Source organism: Rhipicephalus sanguineus, chromosome 4 (assembly GCF_013339695.2).
Source record: "Rhipicephalus sanguineus isolate Rsan-2018 chromosome 4, BIME_Rsan_1.4, whole genome shotgun sequence".
Lineage (NCBI taxonomy): Eukaryota > Metazoa > Arthropoda > Arachnida > Ixodida > Ixodidae > Rhipicephalus > Rhipicephalus sanguineus.
The window spans coordinates 149,210,096-149,219,446 of record NC_051179.1 but is presented as its reverse complement, the minus strand read 5'-3'; positions in this window follow the sequence as shown (position 1 = coordinate 149,219,446).

Below are 9,351 nucleotides of genomic sequence, written 5' to 3'. Positions count from 1 at the left end.
CTGCGAAATCTGAGGAAGTGCCTAGCACTCCCACCCAGCGATTTCCGTTTGTAGAGTGCCCACTGCTGCGCTTTCCAAAGCTTAAATGACGCCAATGTTTCGGGTAAGCATGTAGAGTTGTCCCGGCGCGAGTATAATCTTGTCCGGGAGATTAGAAAACTCGGTGTTCGAACTGTGCCCTACTTTGGCTGTGCTTTATCGACTCCCTGCTTAGTAAAGCAGTTGAGGTACGCGTCGTCTAGAACGAGTTCCGTAAGGTTGTTTCCTCCATCAGATGTACGCAGCAGTGCCGGCAAAGCGCATTGAGAGGGGCGTTGACTCGCTTGGCCAGGCAATGACGCCCTCTCCTGCGCGACCCCAGAGGCAGTCGCAGGTTTCCGAAACCCCCTTAGCGATATTGAGTTAAATAGTGATTTATTCATGATTATTTCTGTAAATATATCATTTTAAACCTTGTTCGTTTATTTTAGCCTAGCTTTGCGCGCTGCGAGCGTTGCTATGGCTTGTATTGAGCGCTTTACTGTGAGCGTGATCACATAGTGGGCAACTTTTCTTGGCAATGAAGGGAAGGCTACTGTGGCGGAGTTTCTGCACATGTGTGACGAGTAAGGGGTTGATTCAGTGGGCCCGGGTAATCGGACGCATTCAAGATAGCCTTATAAATACAAGGTCATTATGAATACATAATCACACGCGAAAGAACATCGCAAGGATACGTGGTTATAAAGATAGAAAGCTTAGAGAAAGGCTCTTTCACGTGACACGAAAGTCTTTTTCATAGTCAGAGCCACCACTAAGTTCTCGCCGACAGCACTGACGCGCACCGTCGTTGCGATGAACATAGCACCGGGAAACGTGGCAACGGGTCCGTCTGGTGGCATCCGTAGTGCGCACACGTTTTGTCGTATGGGTCGCTGGCTCGAGCTCGAAATTGCTGTGCCACACCATGACGTCTTGCTGGCAGCCAGGTCACGCTCGACCAGCGCCCTGGGCACAAGGTCCAAAGGCCTGATGAAAATCGAAGCCGGCAGCGCACGGCACCACGAACCAGTCTTCTTCCTGTTTTCAGTCGCGAGCCCAGGGTTAGTCTCTATGGCGCTCCTATCACAACATGTATTCCTTCACGAAGGATCCCAGTGTGCCGCGTGTTTCGCAGCACTGTGGAAAGTGGTGGCTGCGTGTTTCATATCGACGCAGACGCCGCTTCGCCTTTGAGGTGCACTTTAATGACGCGGCTTTCTCACGCGAGCAAAAACACTGTAATAAGGTACAAAATAAAAGAAATCCAAAATACATCTTTGTTGTAGAGCACGTCCTGTCTGAAAGAGCTACGTGCTGAAGATTTTTGACATCTGACGCAGGAAATACGGACGCAATTGGGGGACAATATTAGATGTAGGAAACGCAGGGTTTGGCTTTGTAGCCTTCCTTTTATTGCCAAGAAATTTGTCCGCGAGTGTATCGCGGGTGTGCAGAAACGCAAGCATCCTTGCAAGTGCTGGTGCCTTGCAAGACATGTAAACGTGCTGTACAGACGTGCTCGCGCGCTATGCAGCGTAATATTTAAAACGCACTGGTACTCCTTGTTAACTGGAAATATGACCCGTTAGTAGTGTGGAAGTGCAGTAGACATTTAATTAGCCCTAATTTAGCTGACCACTTTTATCACATTTTACCAAATTCATAGTAAGTATTCTTTATTACTCTTCGCAACAATAATGTATTTTAATTGTGGGTAATAAGTTTCTTTACTTTGTAGCCAACATTAGCACGCTTTAGTACAGGTGTCGTGTGATGCCCGTACTTTGATAATGTTGTTTACCTAAATGGTTTTAATTAGCCAGGTGACTTGAAGTACTCATAGTTACTTCGTGCTTAATTTCCATTTGGATGATGTATTGAACGGTAGAAGTGCCGAATGAAGCTTTCTGATTGCCACTTTCTCACTCCTCGCGGCCGCATGATCATATTCCGCTAATAATAGGCCAGTTAATCCTTTCGCCTTGGAAAGCGCCGATGGACATTAATGAGCATGCACGCACGCGTATCCTCCACTCCGTGCAGAAGAGCGCACGGGGCATTTCTGTACGCGGAGTCGCATTGCCCCCTTGTGAAACAAAAAGCACCCAACCATATTTTTAAGGGGCGAAACTCCTTAAGGCGGCACCCGTTCGTCCCTCGTAGTCGTCGTCATCGTAGTAGTCCGTAACAAGTCTTACGCTTTGACCTCCAAGGTGGTGCCGGTGGGAGATTTCTCCTGTGCGTTGTTGAACAATAAAAAATTCGCAGCGTGCGCGTTAACTAAAAGCCGAATTCTTCTGTCTCTCATTCCCCATTAGCAGCCATTGGCATGTTCCAGTAGGAAACGTTAGTAGAAGTAGAAGTGTAAGTGTTAGCTAAAAGCCGACTTCTTATGTCTCTCATTCCCATTAGCAGCCATTGTTTACCTCCAATGTAGTGCCTGGTGAGATTTCTCCTGTGCGTGATTAAACAATAAAAATTTTGTTCAAAACGCCGTTGATTGATGAAATAAACCAACGAAAGACGCCAGATGTTTTGTAAAAGCAGAACGAAAGAACGCCAAATGTTTTTCTTAAAGTGTAGTAGTAGTAGTTGTATGTAGCCACCTCGCCCGATCATCAACGGGCGAGGTGGACCGGCAACGGCGCGAGGACCCTGCCGTACGAGAGTTAAATCACACTAAAAGACATACTTTGCGGGCGATACACTCTAGTGAGCTTTCAACTTTTCGTCTTAATGTACATGATAAAGAAATTATTTCTACGAAAAACGCGAGGCACACCTTGAGCAATATATTTGGTTTTGGGACGCTAAATGGAACCATGAGGCGATGCGAAGCCGGAGCACTTGCACGATCGCGTTCCGTTGGCTTTCGTTGGGCATGCTACCGACCTCGCGTCGTGGAACGCGCGTCCTGTCTTCCCTCTAGCCTTGCCTTTAATTCGCACAGGGCGAGCGGGGAATGCGGTCGCTCTTGGCGCTCTTTCGCTCGGGAGCGGACTTCTTCCTTGCATTTCACCGATCACAAGTGATAATGAAGGGACCACGTAAACCAACAGTACAATAAAAGTTTGATGTTTAATATATACACGATGTTTCACACTCTTTATATTATGTACTGGGCGCATTTCACGGAAGAGTTTCACGGTTTACAGATGATTCCCTCCGTAGCTTCGCCCCACTCATCATCATTCACCCCGTGGATATGCTGTGATTTTTTTTTCGAGCAAAGCAACACCTATTTTGATGCACTGTTGAGGAAGCGAGCTAGGTAGTGATATCGCGCATGCGCAGACCGTGGCGTTGGTTCTTCGCCGGCGCGCTCCACCGATTATCGGCCACCAGTGCGGCACTCCGAATCCTATTGTGGGCACCTGCAAGGTTGTCGAGATGTTCGATCCAGCGACACCCAGTGTTTCAAGACTTTTTCATCGACCCACGCCGTAAGATATACGAAAGCCTCGACTACGCCACTGCCAGCTCGACTGCTCGAGACAAGGCAGAGGGGGAGCAGGAAGAGGACGTGGATAGGTTGAGGACAGCCTGTGCAAAACGGACGCGGGGGTCCATCTGACTCCTCTCCCGTAGACCTACCCTCCGGAAAGGCTATTCACTATCCCTCTCTCCCTGCCCCTTCAGTCACACATCCTCTCGGAGGTCGCTCACCTGACATTTTTCCCTTTCGCCTGCTCACGGGGCTCCCCCTCTCCCGTTCGTAGCGTGATCATGCAGAAAACGAATTCATCTTCTACCTGTAAATTCATGTTGTGCAAACGTGGCAATAGCGCTAGGAAGTCTCATTTATTGGTTCGTTCACTTTCCCTTCTGTAATACATCGTGACAGCGCGTATTCATGTGAGTTTTCGCCCACAACCTCGGAAAAGGGTCTCGTAGGAGAGCTAAGCTACAACAGTTAAACGTCTCGAACGTTGTTTACTTTACTGGGGAAAAGGGTAAGTACTTAGACTTTCAAGGAATTGCGTGTCTTTAGAAAAAAGTTTATTTCATCGTAAGACACTACGAACATTTACAAACAGTGTCCGTACAACAAGAACATTAACATACACAAGTGACGAAACACAATATGCATAAAATGTTTTAACACAAACGTCGAAGTCCACAGGGTGCCTCTAGCGCATGCTACTAAGAACTAGTATACGCACACTTATCACAGTATGTGCAATCTACATGACGATGTATATAAACAATACACATGACTTGATGAACATACGACAAACGATGGCAGAAGCGCAAAAAGAGTCAATTACTAACGCGTACGCTTGGTTAAAGTCATCTTGAAAAGCCTCCGTGCTTGATCTCGTTGCACTGTAGAGTTCTCTTGCCGCTCCATAGAGACATTACTCAAAAATCAATGCAGTAAAAAGTGCTCGGAAAAACAAATTTTGTTTCAATTACATCCTTTAACCAAATGCCTACAAGATAATTAAAATGCCTAGAATTGACTGTTTGGATGTTTGCTTGGAATTTCTCATCAAACCGGCGGCACACTCAATCAAAACAGGCACTAATATTTGTAACAGTGAATGAATGAGGAATACACGAATGAAAAAATCACAGCATATCCACGGAGTGAATGATGATGAGTGGGCGAAGCTGCGGAGGTTCATCGGTAAACCGTGAATCTTCCGTGAATTCTGCCCAGTACATCATCACCGACGTGAGATAGGGCGCGTTTATACTAAAGGTTCGATGAGTTATGACGACATGCAGCTCACTTTAATTTTACATGTACGCTGTGAATTTTCATTGTTTAGAAAACCATTGCTTTAGAAAACATCTGGCGTCTTTCGTTAAGCAGCTGGCGTCTTTTCCTCTTGCTTTAGAAACATCTGGCGTTCTTCCGTTTTGCTTTTACAAAACATCTGGCGTCTTTCGTTGGTTTATTTCATCAATCAACAGCGTTTAGAACAAAATTGTTATTGATTAATCACGCGCAGGAGAAATCTCACCAGGCACTACCTTGGAGGTAAAGAATGGCTGCTAATGGGAATGAGAGACACAAGAAGTCGGCTTTTAGCTACCGCTGCGAATTTTTTATTGTTCAACAACGCACAGGAAAAATCTCCCACCGGCACCACCTTGGAGGTCAAAGCGTAAGACTGGTTACGGACTACGACTACGACTACGAGGGACGAACGGGTGCCGCCTTAAGGAGCTTCGCCCCTAAAATGAATGAATGATTGACATTGTCATGTGCATGGCCCAGCCGTATGTTACACGTGCCCAAATGAGTACACAGGCCACTCAAGCCTAAAATCTGCTGCATTGCAAAACGCTTCGGATGCCGCACGCGTGTGGTGAGTGTTGCGCCGTCACTATCGTACCGTTGTTAAAGAGGCGGGCGTCCTCACCATAGAGCGTGCCCATAGCAAAAGTGTAGCCTTCGTTAATTGTCATTAGCCGATATTATCTGTCATATAATTGACGGTAGCCAATGTTAGGCATCATGTCGCAAACTATAGCCGGTGTTAGCCATCATTCCTCAAATTGTATGGAACTGAATTTCTCCCTCGCTCTCTCTCTCTCTCTCTCCCAGAACGTTTTTGGCCAGTTAGGTGTGACGAAATAATTACGTAATAAGTTATTTAACAAATGTGCTTATTCGTAGTTACAAATGTAATGTTGCTTCCTTTCTGCACTTATAGCGGCGCAGTCATGCGTGCATCTTAATGAACAGCAGGGAGCTACTTTTCTGAAACACAGTGTTTTTAGGACGGTCATCGGCCTCAGAATTCCTACACATAACAAAAATCACCGAATCTCTACGAAGTGAATGAAGACAAGTGGGCGAAGAGCGTGGGGATCGTTCGGTGTTGCCGTAAATCACCTGGGACTCGTGTGTTTTTCACTACAGCGTGCATTGTGCTGTGACGTGCTTGACTGATGCGTGCTTAATGTTACTGTTTTTACAGTGTTTTGTCATTTTATTTTTGTGCTTGTCAACGTTTTGTTACCCTTTATATGTTTTGTTTTTACAGTGTTTTGTAATCCTATTTTTTTACTTATTCACCTGTTGTTAACCTTTTTGTATTCATGCTTTCGGTTTCCATTGTACGCTGTGCTGTCGGTTTTGCTTTCGTGTACCGTGACGGCTGGACGCGGATGGATGGACAAGCCTCGGCCAAAAAGAGACGCCTCCAACTCAGACTCAAACTTGAAACCCAGACTTCTGCTTGGCGCGAGCACGCGCTTACTGATCATCACCAAGGCGCTTGAAGAGCAAGATGAAGAAGACTTTCCTTTGGCGCGAGCGCTGTTGGTTTCTGTTTCGTGTGCCGTGACGGCAGGACGCGTATGGACGGACAAGCCTCGGCCCTAAGGTGCTTGGCCCCTAAAAAATGTATGCTGTTGCATTCAGCGGAGAGCTGTTGGAATTGCGGTGCAATGGTTTCACTGCCCTTCGGTGATGGTGGATTTCAATACGTGCAGCCTGCCAACGCCCTCTACAAAGGCGTTGAGCCTGCTCGGCGTCTACAGGGAACTCAAGCTCAAGTTCGGGTGCGACGCTCGAGCGACCGAGCTATGCGTCAATGGGGGCAAACGCTGCCCGCGAAGGCGGTTCGTCGCCGGATTTCGCAGCGGCGGCGGCAAGGACACGTGCGCGCATGCGCTCCTCATTCGGCCCGACCACTGCTATCAGCAATAGTTACAATGTGACGCACCACAGATGCAATCCGAGAGCTCTGCGCGTGCGCCGCAACCGGGGCGGCAGTGTTGTGGCTGTGGATGGCCCCCTGCTTTACTCTACTATAATGACGGCGATGGCTATGGCATACATGGTTTTGCCTGCGTGACGCCAAGCGACATCATGTGGCAGAAGATGACGCGTGACGACAGCCTTGGCCCCTATTGTGCTCCACACTGGAAAGGCAGTTCAAACGAGAAGAGCGGGAAAAGTCAGAAGCCATTCCCCAATCGGGGAAATGGCTACGAACGAAGCTGGGCGTGGGCGTGCCTAACACACCACTTCTCTTCCTTTCGTTCTTTTTTTCGTTCTTTCTTTCTTACCTTCTCTCTTTCTTTCGTTGTTTTCTTTCTTTTTCTTTCTAATAATACTATAATAATTGTTGGGGCATGCCATGCGAAAGCCACGATATTATTATGTCGAACGCAGTAGTGAGGGACTCGCGAAGGATTTTGACCACGTCGGGTTTTAAATGCGAATGCATTTCTTAGTCGGGCTATGTGAGGCATCCGGCGTTGTCTGCGGCGCCCTCTCCCATAGCAGCAGCTGCGGGCGCGCGCGCTTATCCTTGCCCCTAGCAACCGGAGCATGTGGTGCGAGAGGGTGTAGGAGAGGATAGGTGCAGTGCTTCGCCGCTCCTTCTCTCGCCGTTCGCTCTCTCTTCTCCCTGCGCCCCACTCTTCCGTCGGCTCGCGCCTCACTCTCGACTGTTCGCTGGCTGGGGGCCTCTCAAGAACATCCGGAAATGTGCGCTCGAGACGCCGCTGTGAAACGCCAACGCCGAGGCGAGAACGCTGGCGCTCCACTCTCCCGTCCGCTCGCGCCTCACTCTCGACCATTCATTGGCTGGGCGCCTCTCAAGGCGATGGCAGAAGTCGGTGAAGGCGAATGTCTGTCGGCAACGGTACCCTCTCTCGGCGCAAGAAATGCATTCGCATTTCCTCACGATTCCCTTCAGGGAGGTGGGGGCATTTTTTTTAACCTGCACCTGAATCTGGGGACACGGTTGTTCCTGGCATTTCGCCCCCTTCGAAATGCGACCGCCATTTTCGGGAGTCAAGCCCTCGCCCTCGAGCACAGCAGAGCGGCACCCTATGTGCTCAGCTACCACGGCGGGTTTCTTCGCTTCTTTATGTCTCTTTTATAACAAAAGTGTTTTATGCCGGGCTGCACCAAAACTTCAGTGACGTATTTCCGTCACGGAAATGACGTCGGAAAAAATGCACGCGATCATTTGGCAAAGAAAAAAGTTCCATCAACGGGAGTAAAACCCACACCTTCTGGGTTCGCAAAAGAGATGCCGGGCAACCGATGAACTGCGCTACGGTCACACACTCTGGAGGTTTTACAAACCAACCTTTCATATCTCACACTTTCCTCTCACAGCGCTCTTGGTCGGCGGGGTGGTGTCATCGTATCGGAATGGTAAAGTGAAGTAACGCGTTATGACCATGCCATCCGCGATTACCTCACGCACCGCGTCTTTGCTTCGCGTCCGTCCCATTCAGCGCGTTTCTACTAGGTGAAGTCCTATTTTGTCAACACCTACACACACCGCGAGATGGCGACCTTAGCTTAAGCCTTGTAAAGCCCCTGAAACTTCGTGAAATAGCGACATACGTGCTTAAAAGCGCGCCTCCTCTCTTTTCTCCCTCCTCCGGCTTCTGCAAGGCCGACTCCGCGTCGGTATTGGCCAGCCGCAGTCACGTGGGACTGTGCGCAGCGTTGGTTTGTTTACAGCCGCTCTCGACTGCCATCTTTGCTGATGAAGCGTGGACTCACTGGCGCACAGCGCATGTGTTCCATGAATACGCACTTGTCGTTCCGTGCGCGTTGTGCTGTGAAATATTTTTCACACAAGAATGACATTGTTGTTGGCTGCCATGGGCGCCTGCTGCGCCTTCTGATGCCAGAACAAGTCTAGCGAAGGCAAAATTATCCTCATGATACCGTCCGGTAAGCGCCATTAGTTGCGACGAGAGACTTGGTTGCACATAATCGGAAAGGAGAGCTTCAGGCAGACATTTTCGACTTGACTATGCGAGGCAAGTTGCGAGTCTCTCATACTGAAAGTATGATTCGAGGTTCGCGAAGATCGATGACCGCTCTAATGCCGTAGTAGAGCGGCCATCGCACTGCAGTACGTCGCCGTCTGTCACGGACGTTGTATTACTGCTTCTGCCAGGTGTTTACTTTGTTTTTGCTTCTTTGTCAACAATGTGTGGTTACGTTTTCTGCTTGACGTGACGCGCCGACTGGTTCGAGTCCGCGGTATTGCTTTGTGCGCAGCTAGCATCTTGCGCGATGACTGACGATCAACGATGTGATTGCAAAACTTCAGAGATTCAGCGCAGCTCTATTAAATGAACAAAGCTGGGGTGCGAAAACTCGCATTAGAATTTATACTTTCCGTTCGTTTTTTGTAGCGTTCTCGTTTAATTTAGAGGAAATAGCTTTTTCTGGCTTATTTACGTTGACCGATCAGCCGGTGGATTTGCGATGCGAAGGTAACTATGCAAAGCGTGCGTTGCCAACCGAGTCGTAGGGTGCGTTAATCGTTTAGGAACCTCACGTATACGTGCAGTTTTGCGCGCAGGTTTACGCGTTGTTTTGTGTCAAGGTTT